Genomic DNA, 19,606 nt, shown 5'->3' with positions numbered 1-19,606 from the left:
CTGAGCAAGTGGGTCAGAAAGCACTTGGGATGGGTGGAGAGACAAGTGAGCAAGCTGGGAGACTGGGAATCACTCTGGATGGGCAGAAGGTTTGATTGGTAAACACCTGGAGTGGACAGATTGGGAAGTTCTGCGAATAGTTGTGCGCCCATGCAGGCCAGCAACTACTCGGCAGGCGGGCCAAGAAATACTCTTGGTGGGAGACTTTCATAGTTAAGACCACCCAACCCAATCTAAGTTATTCTCAGTCACCCTGCTGATGTGAATAAGCATTTTATTCAAAATTGTTTAGATATTATAACGGGTTTTTTATGTTATAAATGCTATTTTTCCTCATACATTTTCTTCTGCGGAAAAAATCAAGATAGCTCAAACCAACTTCACACAATTTTCGGAAGTGTTTGGTTGCTTCCTGCTACTTGCCAGTTTGAGGTTAGTATTTTTGGATTGGTAGCCTTCAAAAAGAATTCGGTGACAATTAACTGATAGCTTCAGGCTCATAGTTTATAACCTGATCTGAGCCTTCGATTAGACTACAGCTTTGTAACTCATTTCCAATTCTGAATTATTGATATTCTATACCCATTATACACAATGCCATTTTTTTTCTTTGTTCTACCATGCCATTAGTAATTTATGACTTGATGAATTCGGAGTCTGGAATATTTCTCCGCAATTGCAAGTTATTTTAGCCAGTTCCCTTTAGAAGAAAAAACAAAGTTAATGTATAGGCCTCTGTTCTACAGTGTGTAGTGCAGCTGTTTGACCTCTAATGAAAGTGATCCATTGCTGCTTGTGATGTAGCAACAAGATCAAGTGTCAGTAAATTAAAGAAGTGCGTGATTAATATTGACATTTAAATTTATTAATGCAGGTACTTAAAACGTCAAAATTTTGGTTTGTTTTTGTTCATCTTGGCTTAGTAACATGCCAATAAATAGGCAATTGTGAAATAAAGGCTACTTTTGTTAAATCTGGACATGTGTGACCAGGCAGTGTAGCTGGGAATTAATATAGCAAGAGTAAGAGAGAATATAGCAAAAATAAGAAAGCATGAGGTGTAAGCTATATATATTTTGGTAATGTTTAAATTGAAAGAAAATTACCACAAATTTAAAAATGAGAAATAGGAGTTCAATTTGGCTGCAGGGTATATTTTATGAAATTCATATTAATGTATTCAGAGTTTGATAGTCATGCTTGCCTCAGTTAATTTTTGGCTTGCCTAATTGAAAAGAGACTGCCACAACTGTGATTTATTGCACAGGGAGGTATTATAAAAGACCACATTTAAGTCTGTTTCCTGTTATGCAAGAGCTTTGATACTATTTTTATTTTTACTTGCGAATACAGATAAACTCTGTTTTAAAAATTAGGAAATACTTGTAAACACAAAATGGAAAAATTATGCAACTAAGGTTTAAGTTGTACCTTAGTTAGTCGTGGGGAATATGGAGAAGCAACATATTGAAATTGTACTGCTGGACAAAATGGCTATATGCTGCAAGTGAGACAGTATGGCTACTGAGGTTTAATAGTTCTATTATCACAGGATTTTGTGTCCCGCACTGTGGGTACGGCTCTGCCGTTGATGCTTTTATAGTGTCATCATAAAAGGAAACAAAAGAGCAACAGTTGACAGAAGATCTAACTTCCTTTTCAGTTATTTTACCTGCGCTTCTTTTGTTTCTATGTGAAGCACAAGTGCAAAACAATTTCTGTGGGGGGGGGGGATCCATAATGAAGGGTATAAATTCTGCATTAATAACAGTGAATTCCTGGCCATGTTGTAATACTACAGCAATGAGCACATACAGACCCAACAAAATCTTATGTTAATGGCCAAGAAAGCAACAGTCACCACCATAGGAAAAAGCACGAGGTGCAAGAAATAGTTAATATGTCAGTCATTTATGCACTTTGTTTTCTAGGGATGATATACTGCTGGCAAAAGAGAAAAGCTTATAAGAGCAAAACATATTTGTGTGCGTAGGAGGGGACTGTTTGCAGATAAATGTAAGGTTATGCACACTGGAACAGGAAACATGAAATGTGTACTAAAAAAAAGTGTCCATTAGCAAAGGAAAAGGATCTCGATGTGATTGACAGTTCATTGAAAGTATCCAGTCAGTATGAAATTACCGAAAAGTCTAATCGGGAACTAAAATACACTTGGATGGCATTTAAGTATAAGTCAAAAATAGATTGCATTCTTTTGTTTAGCTCATTAATCTAGCCACATTTGGAACATTATTTGCAGTTTTGGGTGGCTTGCCTTCAAAAGGCATATGATCCATTGAAAAGTGCTCAGAGAAGTTAGTAAGAATGATTTGGGGTCTTTGCAAGCTGATGCCCTATTGATAATACAACAACTTAGAGTGGATAGCAAGCTGGCTACAAAACAGAAAACAGAGTCGGGATTAGAGCTAGTTACTCAGACTGGCGGAAGGTGGGAAATCTTGTTCCACAGGGATTGGTGCTGGGTCCACTGCTGTTCAGCATTTACATAAATGATTTGGATTCAGGAATTGGAAGTACAATTTCAAAATTTGCAGATGACAGCAAATTGGGGGTGTAGTTAATACTGAGGAAGAGTGACAAAATACAAGAAGACGTTAAACTTGCAGAGTATACGTGTAAATGGCAAATTAATTTCAATATAGTTAATTGTGAGGTGGTGCATTTTGGTTGGAGGAATAAGGGGGCCACATACTCCTTGGAAATTGAGAGACTAAATGGGGTAGAGGAACAAAGGGATCTAGGCGTACACATTCTCAAATCATTAAAAGTAGCAACACAAGTTAACAAGGCCATTAAAAATGTAAATAAAGCACTGGGATTCATTTCTCGAGGAATTGAAAAGCAGTGAAGTTAGTGTAAACTTATGTAGAACCTTGGTTAGACCACACTTGGAGTACTTTGTACAGTTCTGGTCTCCATATTACAAAAAGGATATAAAGGCACTGCAGAAGGTGCAAAAAAGATCTACAAGGAGGATACCAGAACACTGAGGTTATAACTATCAGCAATGACTGAACAGGCTGGGGCTCTTTTCTCTAGAAAAGAGATGGCTGAGGGGTGACCTAATAGAAGTCCTTAGAATTCTGAAGGGGTTTGATAGGGAAGATGTTTCCACTTGTGGGGGAGTTGAAAACTAGGGGCCATAAATATAAGAGTGTCACTAATAAATCCAATAAAGAATTCAGGAGAAACTTCAGGAAAGTGGTGAGAATGTGGAACTTGCTACCCCATGGAAGCTAGATAAGCACATGAGAGAGAAAGGAATAGAAGGATATGCAGATAGGGTTCGATGAAGTCGGGTGGGAGGACACTCGTGTGGAACATAAACACTGGCATAGATCAGTTGAGCCGAATGGCCTGTAAATTCTGTGTATAAATTGTCTTTAACTGGCCTGTAAATTCTGTGTATAAATTGTCTTTAACTGGCCTGTAAATTCTGTGTATAAATTGTCTTTAACGTCGTGAAACACCCCAAGGTGCTTTACAAGAAGAAGCTGTAGACAGAGCAGGTGATAAAGATGGAAAAAGTTCAAAAGGGCCAATCTCGAACAAGTAAAATTCAATCTAGATACAATTTATTGCAAACATGAACCAGTTCTGTATGGTGCATTCAGTCACTGATAGTGGGGGAAGGGATAATTTTAGAATATGGGCAGAAAATGATTGTATTTTGCGGGGTTCCTTTTTCCTCGTTTCCTTTCCCCTTTTGAAAATTGCGAAGCCTCCACCACCTGTGGCTGTGAGCAGTAGCTCAGAGACTGCACTTTATGAACCACTGATTCCACTCCAAAGTCATGTCGATACACTTTCCATCTCCATAGATTGTATTTAGTTTGGGTGTGAATGTAATTTCCCCAGAGCCAAGTCATCGGAGGGAGGTGGTAAATTACCCATTCAAGCATGGACTGATGAAATGAGTTTTGCATTAGGTGCTTAAGCTAGTTTGATTTAAATTTCCAGCTTCACAGCATCATACAGTTCTGAAAAGACTCAGTTGGGAGTATTTACTGCAAAATCATATTGGAGGGAATAACTTGGTGTGAAATTTTAGTACAGGTACAGTCAGGTAACAGTAGGTGCACGGTCTTTAAATGATGGGTCTTTTTTGATAGAAGGTGCTCTTACCAACCGTGAAACTGTTGCAGGTAAAATAGTCAAGTATTAATGCCAGCTGCCATCAAGACTTGAACCAAGAACTTTAGTAGTGCAAGTGTTGGTGCTATTCACAGTACCCATGCGACAGTGATGGGTGTTAGTAAAATACAACATTACCCAGCAGAAAGACAAAGCTGCTGGTGCGCAGAACCGCAGGGTAAAGTTCAGAGCAGCGTGGTAACCGGGAAACAACTGCACACTTACATTTACTTTCAAGATGCTATTACAGTTCTGGCTACGGACATTCCCCAATATTGGAGAAGATCTGTAAAGCCAGCAATGTAAAATCCACATTTAGCTCACCAGTAACTTGAAAACATGGCTGCTGCAGCTGTTTATGTTCAGAAGTGCAAGCATTGCTGCCTCCAGAGGAGCCTTAGAAAACCACCTTGTAAAATAGTTCCTGGCCCCTCTGACAGCAGTAGTATTGCTTTGTTAATATAGGGCTGCCACAGAAGTCTTGCTGCTATTGGTAACAGTGCAGTAATACAAATGAAATATAAAATGGTTTCCTCACTCATCATTTTGGGCATTACAGAGTAACTGTTTTATCTTGGCTGTATCCTGCAAGTTTTTTTACATTTTTTTTAGGACAGAACGTAGTGAAGCAAAGTTTTACTAATTAAACAGCAGTCATATTATATGACATACAAGAAGTAACATGACCAAAAATATTGCAACAGTACTTTCTTTCAAATCTTTTTCATGACTGGTATTTTTTTTATTCATTCATGGGATGTGGGCGTCGCTGGCAAAGCCAACATTTATTGCCCTTGAGAAGGTAGTGGTGAGCCGCCTTTTTGAACCGCTGCAGTCTGTGAGGTGAATGTACCCCCACAATGCTGTTAGTTCGGGAGCTCCAGGATTTTGACCCAGTGACGATGAGGGAACAGCAATATATTTCCAAGTCAGGATGGTGTGTGACTTGCAGGGGAACTTGCAGGTGGTGGTGTTCCCATGTGCCTGCTGCCCTTGTCCTTCTAAGTGGTAGAGGTCGCGAGTTTGGGAGGTGCTGCTAAAGAAGTCTTGGCGAGTTACTGCAGTGCATCTTGTAGATAGTGCACACCACAGCCACGGTACGCCGGTTGTGTAGGGAGTGAATGTTTAAGGTGGTGGATGGGGTGCCAATCAAGCGGGCTGCTTTGTCCTGGCTGGTGCCGAGCATCTTGTGTTGCTGGAGCTGCACTCATCCAGGCAAGTGGAGAGTATTCCATCACACTCCTGGCATGAGGTTTTCAGGGTGTTTTTATTTCACAATGAAACTTTTGAGCTATATTACTGCTGTCCTCTTCAACTCCTGGAGCACATGCAATTGTCTTAAAGGTATATGCAACCGTACCAACTTTATACATTTACATAGCAGTTTTAGCACAATATCCCAAAGTGCTTCACAGCTGGAGGTCAGACCCGAGCAGCAACAGAGTGGAATTTTGGGGTGGTGGCCAAAAGTTTTTACTGAGGCTTTAGAAGGATGGGGAAGAGATGTAACAAGGTGGGAGTTTAAGGAGATTGTGAGATTGTGTGTGTGGTGGCACGATGGTGGAAGGCTCTGCCAATGATGATAGAGTGCAGGAAGAGGAGAATGTACAATATACCAGAGTTGAAAAAAGAAATGTTGCAAGCAGAAACAGGGTGGAAAGAGGTTCCACATGTATGGCGGAGCATCTATTGCGGTGAGGATTTTGAAGTCAGTGCAATGAGGGACAGGGAGGCAAAAGAGGCTGTCAGGTATGGAGTGATAGGTAGTGGGACTTGTGTGGGGTAGGATGAGGATGATTGAGTTCTGAATAAGTTGGAGCTTATGTAGAGTTGAGCTCAGTGGGCTGACCCAGAAAGCACTGGAAAAAGTCAAATCTAGAGATGAGAAAAGTGAATGATGGTTTTGGTGGCAATAGGTGTGAGATCAGGATGGCGAGGGGCCGTGGTGGAAGTAGAGCATTTTCTTGATAGACTGGATGTGGGATTTGAAGCTCAACTCTGGGTTGAACAAGGAACCAAGGTTGTACACCATTGGGTCGAGCTCGAACAGACATCTAAAAATAGGTATGGGAACCGGGATTAAGCTGAACAAATAGTTTGAGTCTTGCCAGTATTGCTGATCCACAACCTGATGTAAGACAACATAATGACATTTGTGAAGTTGAGCATGAGATAAGAGGTAAACCTGAGTATTGTCCACATACTTGTGACAGCTGACCCCATGCGTCCAGAAAATATTGTCTGGAAGCAACATGCAGATGAAGAATAGGAGGGGGGACCAAGGGTGGTAATTTGGGCCACACTGGATGAATATTGGAGGGCTTTCCATCCCAGATGGTAAAAACACAGGTGGTTCTATCCAGAAAAGGGAAAATACAGGAAACTTCGCGATATCCGGCACCGACGGGACCGAGCTGCTGCCGATCTATCAAAACTTCCGGATAAACCAGCGCTAATGTTGAAGGATACAGAGGTTTTCGTCTCCGTATCTGACAACAAACACTGTTGCTTAGCAACAGCTTGTAAACACTCGGCCGGTACCTTGGAAGCGTCTCTGAAGCTGTTGCTATGCTACAGAGACGCTTTCCAGAGCCTGACTGTTTTTATTAAAAAAAATGCTAGGAGAAGAAAAAAAATGCTAGGAGAAGAAAAAAAACCTAACCCAAACGGCTGCTGATTTCTGCCGTTAGATCGAGGTTTCCGGACCTACAACCTCCGGATAAACCAAAGTTTCCTGTATGGTGATCGTGTAGAATCTTTTGGAAGAGACCAGTGAGCACAGTTCAACTCCTCTAAAGAGAAAGTTCACTGCAACATGAAAAGAACAACCCTGTTCAGTCATTTATAATTTTATTTGTTCTCAAAACAAGAAAGGATTTGGACCAACTTTCAGCACACATACACAAAATAAATAATTCTATCCAAAAATTGGCTCTATTTAATTTGAGATAATTAAAAGCAAAGAAAAAATGAACATATTGAAGAGGTTTGCTTAGGGGAAGATATTTGTTGAAAAGCACCTGTGGACTGCAGCTGGTCAAAGTTAAATGATAATGCTATGGTAGGTTGGTATTCTGATTATCTTTGGAATTTCTTTTGAACTCCGAATCATATTACAGGAAACTTTCTGGTATCCGGCACCGACGGGACCGAGCTGGTGCCGTTAGATCAAAACTGCCGTAGAAACCAGTGCTAATGTTAAAACATACGGAGCTCAGAGCTCCGTGTGAAGCAACAAACCCTGTTGCTTAGCAACAGCTTTAAAACAGTCGGCGCAGCTTGCAAGCATCTAGCTGAAGCTGTTGCTTAGCTACAGAGACGCTTGCAGAGCCAGGACTGGAGAAAAGAAGCAACGAAAAGAAAAAAAATTATCTGAACCGACTCCTGAATTTTGCCGGTAGATAGAGCTTTCCGGACATTTAACCTCCGGATAAACGAAAGTTTCCTGTAGTTGGTAACTTTCTCTGAAAACTAAGTTGTGGAGAAAGCCTAATGTGGATGAGGAGCTTTTTCTTGTTCCTTAAAATAAAATATGATTGTAGCACTGTTCTCTGAATATTGTAAAAGTCACAATTCCATATAGCACTTCATTATTAATTTTGCATAATAACCAAAATATAGCTGCTAAAAGCTTCCTATATTCTTTAATTGAACAAAGTAGAAAACCATATCATTTTCTTTTTTTCCTTCTGTTATCACTTTAACTTAGTGGCATGAAACACAGGATCATGAATATTGTTAAGTTGATAGCAAAAAGGACCCATGGGAATAGAAACACAAATGTGGCTTTTTTCCTCTGTGGACTAAACATTTAATTTTAAAAGGGTGGAGTTAATGGCACAAAACACAAGATTGCTAGTATTTTTCCATCTAACAGTGCACTATGATTGAGCAAACTAAATTGAGATAAATATATTGTAATTAGAATTTTCACCTTCAGGGAGTAGTGCTATATTTTTGCTCAGATACCAAAAAGACAATTGTAGCTAACAAGCTACTCAGTTATTGATTCAGTGCCATGTATTTCTGGCTGTCATCAACTATTTGGAAGCATTGACAATAATGCATCCTTTGACTATGCATTTGCAGAAGCAGGTGTTTCATGCACAGTGTATAAAGGATAAAAGATGTTGTTGATTAAGCAAATTTGAGTCAGCAAACTAGCATATAAAAAAGAATCCTGAGTTGCAGGTGGTTTATTGGGGTTGTTCATTATCTTTAACCACACGAGCTCTTCTAAAACAGCATCTCCTGTTAAAATGTAATATCCAGTAATTCATAATTTGAATTTCTCACCAGCTACTATGGTAGATTTAAAAAAAAATCCATATTTTATTTTACATGAAAAATTACTTAGCTTGCAGCTAAATCTTTAAAAGCATATCCACTGGCTGTACATTACAACCAGAATAAATCTTCAAAACCTTCAGAAGGGTAACGTGTCCTTCCAAGATGCCCATCAGTTTTGAAAGGATTAGAAATGTCTTTGTTCTCCTATTTTGCACATTTGTATGTGTACACACTTGTGTAATATGTTAGCTTGCTCGTTCAAATTGGCTTATACTTATTTTTTATTCTTTATATACACTGAAATATTGGCCCTGAATTTGCGGTCGGAAGCTTCCCGCGGGGAAGTGCCCGTGTACCTGGTGGCCCAGGAGGTACGGAGACTCCACGGTCCTGGTGCTTTCTGGATACCCGTGGGTACAGGCCCATGTATCCCTTGGCGCATGCGGTTTGCGAGCGCCCCAGGATCACTTGGGCCGGTCCAACGAATGAAAGAAGGGAATCCCCATTCATGTTTATGGGGATTCCATATGTACAGAAACCCCATAAGCATGAATGGGAATACCCCAAAAAATACATGTGCACATCAAATAAATTTTTAAAAAATTACATTTAAAATTAATTAAAATGCCATTTAATTTTTTTTTTAATTTTAATTAATTTTTTGAAAAATACATTTAAATGTTTTAAAGGGGCTAAAAATAACCATGCCTTATTGTACAGGTTTTTTAATGTTTAAATGATTAAAAAAGTAATTTTTATATTAATTTAAACTCTTAGGCGGGTAAAAGCTGGCCTTATGCCTGCTTTTACCAGGCATAAGAATTTCACAGGCATTCGCTGGGCAGGAGTTGGGCTCTCCACCCATGGATGCCCTTTTCCCGAGTATGCATTGGATCTGTCAAGAAGATTCTTGACAGATCACAAGTTCCGGGTTGTTGTACATGCACGGTGCGTATGTACCCGTAGGGGCCGCAAAATACGGGCCAATGTGTGTAATCGCTGATGAAGGTAATTATTTACAAATGTAAAAGTGCGTAACGCCAATTATGTCACATTAGAAGCATTGAACTGTCAACTAGTTTCACTTTAAATTTTACAGAAATAAGATATAAGGGGTAAAGTATGTGTCAGTACACGTGGTCAGGATGATGCTAGCAAAAGAGTCACACATTTAAGGTGAGTTGTGCCATTCCGGTATCTGCAGTCTTACCTAGTGATGGTTCTAATAACCAACTTGTGACTCAAGAACATTATTGATGAATAACCAGCCAATCTGGCTCATGATTGTGATTTGGAGATGTAGAACTGTCACAGGAGGCTGTGATTCTCCCCAGTTGACTGCAAATAACCATACAATCCAATGCTCTATCTGGTAAGGTGGTCCCAGCTGCCCATGCAACGGAAAGCTTGCCAATGCTCGTGAACAGGTAATTTGTATGGTTTTAGCTGGTTAAACTCCAACAGTACTCCTGCACACACTTGGAGTTCCCTAAGTCAACCTGCACCAAGTTTTGGGTAAGTGGGGCTGTCCCTCTGGGAAGGAAGCATGCAATAATATTGGGCAAACAAAATTTTACTTGTGTAAAATTTTCTGTACCTCAGTTTGGAGACTCAATATCATGGTTTCTGTGAGTGTCATATACTTTATATGTGCTATACTTTATAGCATTTGCAAACTGTACTAATGGCAGTGCCAACAAGTTTTCCTTAAACCTCTTATAGAATGGGAATTTTAGAAGATTGAATATACAACTTCTCCAGTCATGTGGGCATTACCAAAGTGGCAGTAAAAAACCCTGTGTACCTGTGTTCAAATTAATTTCAAATTAGCTTGGGGTACGGTATGTGGAAACACTCGGTTCAATATATACCTACTTACCAGTCTTCTTCCTAGAAACCAGCCTGATAGACCCTCTCTTCTAGACCCTTGCTATATGTTGTGCTGCTGTTTGTGAACAAAAATTTGTCCTTTAATTAACTTCAGGAGGCTTCACTGAATTTTAACCAAAGTTCATTAATATTTTCCACTCACAAGACACTAGTTCCATTTGAAAATGAACATGGTTTGATCCATCTAGCTGTCAATTAATGTCTTTTTTAAATGTTCCAGTTCAAAATCTGTTTTCAGGTTATTGAGACATGTCACTTTTATTTATCGTTCATGTTATTCAAAGAAACTTTAGTAAAATCATTTTTGTCATTTTGCTCCAACTCACCCATATAACAAAGATGATATTGAGGAATATTTAAATATGTGCACCTTGTTTATAACCCTTAACCAGCTGTAATGAACCAGCTTGTCTCCTCTGATGGTAACAGCTCAAATGTGCTGCTATCATCTCTTTGCAGCTCTCTTAACCATCCAACTTTGTTGACTACCTCCCTTTCTGAATGAAAAGCGCACCTTGAGGGACACTGGGTGTAAGGGGTCTGAGATCCCCCCACAATACTCCTGACACACAAGCAGATTGGAACGATGATTTGTGTGGCTGCTGACCTACCACAAGGACATCGTTCAGAACAAGACAGGGTGTGGACTGACAACATAACTATGGTTTACAGTATCAACAAACGGGCAGGAATATTCCCTTGCCCCTATATCAATGCCATATTGCAAATTCTGTGGATCTGTCAGCCCAGCACCTGACTGACTTGTAGAACTAAACTAAAGACATCTTCAACTGCATAAGGGCATCTCCATGAGAAGACAACCCATTCAGTTATTACCAGGGCCCCTTTCCAGGACAAGAGGCAATCAGACGGTACCAAGAAGAGCTTAACACGAGGAATAATGCGGAAGGAGTAAAGTGTTTCCCATAGAATGAATCATCTGCGTGGCCTCCACATTTCGTTGGTGTCATTATATGCAGTCTACTCCTTTTAATTCAAATTATTGGAAAATTCAATTTTTTAGTACAAACAACTGCAAATTATTAGGAGTAAACTGTACTTATGGCACAAAGAGCACAAGCACAAAAAAGGAATGAACAGAGCTTCCATGGAGTTACACTGCTAAGGATTTGAAGTGTAAATGGGGTGGCTCATCTTAATTCAGCCTCACAGTCACACTAAGCCCTAGGATGTGGTATAAACATGCCATGTTCACACAGACCAGACCAAATATTAGTCATGGTCTTGTGAATTGTATTTAGACAGGAAATATTGGAGTCACAATACCTCTATCCACAAATTGAAATCCAAAGACAAGTTTCTGTTCACAAACAGCAGCACAACATATAACTTTTTTAATCATCTGGGTATTTAAAGTAATTTTAAAAACCCAATGAAGGTGCTTTCTGTATGTTTACAATGCTTAGAATTTGATTAATATTTAAACACTACCATTAATGAAATGCATTCAGAGCATGTAGGAAGATCTAAAAGGGGTTGCTGCTCATGCGTCACTGTCTATTTAAGTTTCTGTCATTTCTGGTAACAGTCCCCATATTATCTACTATATCTATGAAATACTAAATCGATAGAGGAAGCAGTAAGTTACTGACCTCCGTTCTCTTGGACTAGGAAGGTAAAAAGCAGAATTCTCACTTGATCGCAAATCAGTGACCTGTTGGAAAGTGGATATTGATTAAGAACGGAATTTGGCTTATCTGTGATGTGCCATGTGGTTGAATAGTCTGCTAACATTCACTGTCGGTATCTGCGAATAATGGCCATTTGGGAGCGTTACCATAGGGCAGCACCTGGTACCTATGCACGACTTCTCCAACAGAGAATCAATATTTTTGGGGGTGGGGTTATGGCATGAGGGGGGAGGAAAGGGGAGAAAATCGGTAAAGATTTAAAATACAGCTGAGGTTAAATTGCAGGTAATTCTGATTTCAGGAACTTTTTAAATCATTGCCTCTTACATTTTTAATTACATTATGATAGGTCATCCATGCAACAATTATAAACATTGAAAGATGGAGTTAATATAACATCTTAGCAGAATATGAAATGAACCATTATGTTTTGTTTTGTTTCCTTTTTCCTTTGTAAAGGCTCCTCACTCTGGCTGAGATCACCTCAGCTTTCTACCAGTGTCACTAAGAAATATATGCAAGTTTTTCAGGGTTTGCCGTCCTTTTTTTTCTCTCAATGGGATTGATCACCATAATGATACCTCGTCTCTGGTGCAGCTGAAACCCGGGGCTTAATTTTTGGAAAGTCTTGTGTTCTAGTATGCAGATGCTCTAATCTACTGACTGACCATGTAATTTACTAATTATGACATGGTGTTGTCGACACATATGACTGGTTCACATGGCAACGATACGTGGTCTAATATTTTATAACATGAACCCAGCAAGTATAAAAAAAATCATTATTTTCACTTTTTTTGTTTGTGTTTTCTTTTCTCTCCCACATGGCAGCTGTCTTTCATTCTGCCAGCACAAATTACACTTCATCTAGAGCCATCTTTTGTTTCTTAACCTGTCCCATTACCATCTCCTTTTGCCTTGAATATCTCTTAATGTCTCTTAACCTCTCCTGCCTTCCATCCTATCACAGACCTTCCCTTTTGTTTCCCAGCTCCTACACTTGCTTAAAAATCTGTTCCATTTCCTGCTTTTTTCCAGTTCTGACGAAAGGTCATCGACCTGAAACGTTAACTCTGTTTCTCTCTTCACAGATGCTGCCTGACCTGCTGAGTATTTCCAGCATTTTCTGTTTTTATTTATTGGCCCAGAAATTCGGGTCCCAATACGTGAATACGCATGGGGTACTCACGCGTGGACCCGATGGAAGTGCCGGTTTCTTGCATGCACTACGCATGCGCGGGAAACCAGCACTTCCGATCCTCTGAACGAAGGGGTTCAGAGGTCTAACGCGTGCGCGCGGGAGTCTGCGCGTGCGCGCGGGAGTCTGCGCGTGCGCGCGGGATTCTGCGCGTGCGCGCGGGAGTCTGCGCGCGCGCTTTGAACTTACGGTTTTTTTACAGGTTTTTCCGTGAGGGTAAGTCTTTAGATTTTAGAAATGTAAAAAGCAGGCGCAAGGACTGCATTTTAAAAGGTAAGTGGTCAATTAATTAAAATTAAAACATTTTTTCCACAGGTTTATTATTTTTAAATACTTTAAAGCAAGGTAAGTATATTTTTAGCCCTGTTTTTTTATAAAATTATTTTTTCAAATATTTAAATTATTGTTTAAAATAGTTATTTAATGTAATTTAGAGTTTATTTAAAAAGTGATTTAAAAAAAAAAAAAATTATTTGAAGGTTAACTACTATTTTGGGCCCTCAGCATTCATACATTTTGACAGGTCTTTCTGTCAATCTTATGAATGGGCTTTTCCCTCCTCCGATTGGCTGCCCATGGCTCACGTGATCCCAGGGGACGCATCGCACTAACTACGTCCCTGGGACACGCCAGCACAGCGTGCCGGCCTCTGGGCCAGGCCCCGGAGAGGAATTTTACGCAGGCCCAGAGCTCAACTGCCGGCGCGCTAGGTAAGTGTAGGTCGGGGGCTTGCACCCGCGGGAAGCCCCTGACCCGAATTTCTGGGCCATTATAAAAAAAATCATTATGGTGTGGTCCAAGCCAAATGGATATTTTAAATCCTATGGCAGATACTTAGTGTTGTGCTATGTTTAGAATGCATGTTTTTTGATCATATAGCAGACAGATGGAGAGATGAGAAGATGAAGTATAGCTGTGTGCTTTAAGCATTTCCGGTTCCCCTGCTGGACATCATTATATTCATTAGTAGATAGGGATGTAACTGTTGAGCTGTACCTGTGAGACTCATTTGAAGAATGTAGGATTTTATATGGCACTTAGGTCTGCTATTTGCAGAGCCTTCGCAGTCAACCTTTTTCATTAAATGAGATTTTTGAAATTAGTTCTAATTCTTTATAAGTTGATGTCGAGCATTGTCTATACAAGAGCCTTTATAATCTTCATTCAGATGACCAAACTGAATGAAATATTCACTTGTTCCATTCCAAGTTATAAAGCAATTGCACTACTGCTATATAATAAAAAGTATTATTCTACCCTTGGGCTGTATTCCTGAATGTGGCTGACGAGAATACAGCCATGCACTTTATAATTGGATGCGAAGCTGATACGCTTATCAATTACTTCATAAAAGGTGATGAGTCGAAGAAGAGATGAATAAGGCTTTTATTAGCTAAGATGAGACCATGCTTCTTCGTGAGTGACTGAACAAGTCTGAACGAAACCCACACAGTGGTGGGTGGAGTCAGCTGAGGCATGCCTCCATACACAGCGCCACCCAGAGGTGGCAATATACAATACAGTGGTTTACCACATTCACCCCTTGTTTAATGTGAAGTCCGGCGGGGTGAAGGGTACTACAAGTTAAGTCTATCAGGAGGCCTTGTCTGACGTCCTGATCGTCGTCGTGGCGGCGGTGGTGTTGCAGCATCCGACGTCGGGTCTGGTGTCTGGGTGGTTGGCGAAGATTCCTGGGGCTTTGGCATGCCGTCTGCAGGGGTTGGGTTGGGAGGGGTGGTGGGGGATAACAGTGGTAAGGGGGATAACGGTGGTAAGGGGGATAACGGTGGTAATTCAGGGGTACCCGAGGGTGCGAGATCTCGTATGGAGACCGTGTCCTCCCGCCCGTCTGGGTATGTCACCCAGGCATACTGGGGGTTGGCGTGTAGGAGGTGCACCCGCTCGACCAGGGGGTCCGTTTTATGCGTCCTCACGTGCCTCCGCAGTAGGACGGGCCCAGGAGAAGTCAACCATGCCGGTAGCGAGGTTCCCGATGTAGACTTCCGGGGGAAAACGAACATTTTCTCATGAGGGGTCGCATTAGTGGCAGTACAAAGCAGTGACCGAATGGAGTGAAGCGCTGCAGGGAGGACCTCCTGCCAGCGGGAGGTCGGAAGGCCCTTAGATTTTAGTGCTAAGAGGACTGCCTTCCAAACCGTCGCGTTCTCCCTTTCCACCTGGCCGTTCCCCCGGGGGTTGTAACTGGTGGTCCTGCTCGTGGCGATACCTCTTGTTAGCAGGTACTGCCGAAGTTCGTCGCTCATGAACGATGAGCCCCTGTCGCTATGTATATAGCTGGGGAACCCGAACAGAGCGAAGATGTCATTCAGACACTTGATGACCGTGGTACTGGTCATGTCTGGGCAAGGGATGGCAAAGGGGAAACGGGAGTACTCATCAACTATATTGAGGAAGTACACATTGCGGTCAGCGGAGGGGAGGGGCCCTTTAAAATCGACGCTCAGGCGTTCGAAGGGGCGGGTGGCCTTGATCAGACTTGCTCTGTCCGGCCTATAGAAGTGCGGTTTGCACTCGGCGCAGATTTGGCAGCTCTTGGTCATGGTCCTGACCTCCTCGATGGAGTAGGGCAGGTTACGGGATTTGATAAAATGGAAAAACCTGGTGACCCCCGGGTGGCAGAGGTCATTGTGGAGGGACTGCAGCCTATCACTCTGCGCGTTGGCGCATGTACCACGTGATAGGGCATCTGGGGGCTCATTGAGTTTCCCTGGCCGATACAAGATATCATAATTGTAGGTGGAGAGTTCGATTCTCCACCTCAAGATCTTGTCGTTCTTGATTTTACCCCTCTGCTTATTATTAAACATAAAAGCTACTGAACGCTGGTCAGTGAGCAGGGTAAATCGTTTCCCGGCCAGGTAATGCCTCCAGTGACGCACCGCTTCTACAATAGCCTGGGCCTCCTTTTCGACGGAGGAGTGTCTCGTCTCGGGGCCCTGGAGGGTCCTTGAGAAAAAGGCCACGGGTCTGCCCGCCTGGTTAAGGGTCGCGGCTAGGGCGAAGTCGGAGGCATCGCTCTCCACTTGGAAGGGGATGGACTCATCCACCGCGTGCATTGCGGCCTTCGCGATATCGTTCTTGATAAGAGTGAAGGCTGCACACGCCTCTGGTGTCAGGGGGAAGGAGGTGGCTTTGATGAGGGGCCTGGCTTTGTCTGCATAGAGGGGCACCCACTGGGCGTAGTAGGAGAAAAACCCCAGGCATCTCTTCAGTGCTTTTTGGCAGTGGGGAAGGGGTAGCTCCATTAGGGGGCGCATTCTGTCGGGGTCGGGCCCGATGACTCCGTTCTCCACCACGCAGCCGAGGATGGCCAGGCGCTTGGTGTGAAACATACATTTTTCCTTATTGTACGTTAGGTTCAGCCGTTGGGCCGTACGGAGGAAATTTGCTAGATTAACGTCGTGGTCCTGCTGGTCGTGGCCGCAGATGGTGACGTTATCCAAATAGGGGAAGGTTGCCCGCAGCGCGTTCTGGTCAACCATTCGGTCCATCTCCCTTTGGAAGACCGAAACCCCGTTGGTGACGCCGAAGGGGACCCTAAGGAAGTGGTAGAGGCGGCCGTTTGCCTCGAAGGCAGTATACTGGCGGTCCTCATGGCGGATGGGCAGCTGGTGGTACGCTGACTTAAGGTCGATGGTGGAGAATACTTTGTATTGCGCAATCTGATTGACCATATCAGATATGCGAGGGAGGGGGTACGCGTCCAGCTGGGTGTACCGGTTTATGGTTTGGCTGTAGTCGATTACCATGCGGCGTTTTGCAGTGGTTTTAACGACTACAACCTGGGCTCGCCAGGGGCTAGTGCTACCTTCGATAATGCCCTCCTTCAAGAGCCGCTCCACCTCAGAGCTGATAAAAGCTCTGTCCCCGGCACTGTACCGCCTGCTTTTGGTAGCGATGGGTTTACAGTCGCGGGTGAGGTTAGCGAACAGGGGAGGGGGGGGGGACTTTTAATGTGGAAAGGCTGCAGGTGGTTTGCAGCGGGCGATTTAAAAGTTGTTGGTTGCAGACTGTGAGTGGGGGGAGGGGTCCACCGTATGCTAGTGTGACACTCTTAAGGTGGCACTGAAAATCCAACCCTAGCAGGACGGCAGCGCAAAGACGGGGCAGGACTAGCAGTTTAAATTTTTGATATTCAGTGCCCCCTACTGACAGGGTCACCACATAGTAGCCGCTGATGTCCATTGACTGGGACTTGGACGCCATAGAAATGCGATGGTGCGTTGGCAGAATCGTGAGGGAGTGGCTACGTACCGTGTCGGGGTGGACGAAACTCTCTGTGCTCCCGCTGTCGATCAGGCAACTGGTGGCGCGGCCGTTTACCGCGATATCCATCATGGAGCTGGATAGATGGTGAGGGTGGCCTTGATCCAGCGTCACGGAGGCCAGTATGTGGCTTAGTGAGTCACTATAGTCATCCGCCGAGACGGTGGTCGGTTCCGGTGACGAAATGGCGGTTGAGTGCGTTGGATACGATGGCGGCGGATGCCATGCGGCCGGGGGTACACAAAATGGCGGATAAGATGGCTGCTCCCACGGCCCGCACGCTGTGCTGCTGGCTGGCTTCCCCTTGCAGGCGTTAGCGTAATGGCCTTTCTTCCCGCAGCCCGAGCAGGTAGCTGTCTTAGCTGGGCAGTGCGCTCTGGGATGTTTTAACTGGCCACAGAAATAGCATTTTTGGGCCTGGTTACTGGGCATCGAAGCAGTTCTTACCGGAGGCTGCTGTCTCGGTTGGGTCGCTGCAGCGGTTGGTGCCGGGGGCGGCGGTCCCGTGTCCCACGGTTTCGATTGCCATGTCTCGGCGCCGTTACGGGGGTATGCCTCGAGGTTTCGGTGGGCCTCCTCTAACGAGAGCGCAAGGGCAATGGCCGTCTTCAGGTCGGGTTCCTTGCTTTCTAGCAGTCTCTGCCGGGTGTGGTCTGACTGGAGGCCCCTGACGAAGGCATCACAGGCGAGTCCCTGCGCGTGCTCCACAGCCGTTACCGCTTTACAATCGCAGTCTCTGCAGAGTGCCAGTAGCGCCCGTGCAAATGCCCCTACCGATTCTCCCGGTTGCTGCCTGCGGGATCCCAAGAGGTGTCGGGCGTAAATTGTGTTCACTGGGCGCGTATATTGCCCTTTTAGTAGCTCGAGGGCCGCCACGTACGTATTAGAGTCCCGGATTAGCATATATACTTGATGGCTCACCTGGGCGGTCAAAATTTTCAGTTTGTGATCCTCCTCTGTAACCTGTGAGATTGCGAGGAAGGATTCAAAGCAGCTCAGCCAGTGTTCAAACTTGGCTGATGCACCCACATCTTGAGGGTCGAGGTCCAGGCGTGGTGGTCTGAGGGCTCTCAGCAATGTCTGCTGTATCCGTTGCTGTTGTTGCTCCTCAGGTGTCGCCATTTAACTTTTAGCTAATAAAATTGATACGCTTATCAATTACTTCATAAAAGGTGATGAGTCGAAGAAGAGATGAATAAGGCTTTTATTAGCTAAGAAGAGACCATGCTTCTTCGTGAGTGACTGAACAAGTCTGAACGAAACCCACACAGTGGTGGGTGGAGTCAGCTGAGGCATGCCTCCATACACAGCGCCACCCAGAGGTGGCAATATACAATACAGTGGTTTACCACAGAAGCCTAGTGGACAAGAGGCATGCTTTCACAATTAGAAAATAGAAGTATTGTAGCAGTCCCTAATGTAGTAAACAAAGCTGAGATCATGCATAGACTTGTAATCTTTTCCAAAAGAAATCTGTTATCAATGCAAAATGTTCTCTCTATTAAATTTATATTTTCAGTGTTTTGAGAGTTTCAACATAACTTCAGTCCTGTGTTTGTGGCTCATTTGATTAACTTGCTGCACATTAAGTGTACAGTTACCTTTTTCAGTTCGTAGCATTTTAAGCTTGTATAACAAATTTTCCTTCAAAAACAATTAATTTCTACCTCAATTGGCCTCAAATGACCAAAAAGAAATGCAACCCATTGACGTCATTGGCTTGTTTTCAACCACCTACACTCATTGATTTGAAGAATTAACATCTTTATCTGTACCCTTGTCTACAACACCTTACTGTTTCCTCTTGTAGCCACAGAGCATGTAATGAAAGAGTACACTTAGTACAGAAACAAATTGTCCTGCTGTCCTGCAGCAGTGGTCAGTAGAGAACTGTCCTGCAATATATGTAGATCTATGTTTGTATTGTCATAAATAAACATTTAATCTTTATGATCTCCATTTTGAGTAAAATTTATTAATTTTCTTAAAAGGAAAAACATCACCAGCAGCAAATTCCTTTTGGTCAAAGACTCAATCGGCAGAAAGATTTCTATAATGCTTCTACTGAACTTTTCATAGTAATAGTTAATTTTTTTTCTTTTCTAGGTAAATACATGCAACATTTTACCTTTTT

At 43.0% G+C, this 19,606-nt stretch overlaps 1 protein-coding gene across 4 annotated transcripts in view; it reads left to right on the top strand.

Moving 5' to 3' along the window:
• The window catches only part of nfatc3a (nuclear factor of activated T cells 3a), a 180,013-nt gene that overhangs the window by 155,431 nt on the left and 4,976 nt on the right, over positions 1-19,606 (top strand). The gene's annotated exons all lie outside the window — the stretch shown is intronic.

This window comes from Somniosus microcephalus, chromosome 6, assembly GCF_052327205.1.
Source record: "Somniosus microcephalus isolate GS21.2 chromosome 6, FLI_Smic_1.0, whole genome shotgun sequence".
NCBI lineage: Eukaryota > Metazoa > Chordata > Chondrichthyes > Squaliformes > Somniosidae > Somniosus > Somniosus microcephalus.
This window is presented reverse-complemented; position numbering and strand designations above follow the sequence as displayed.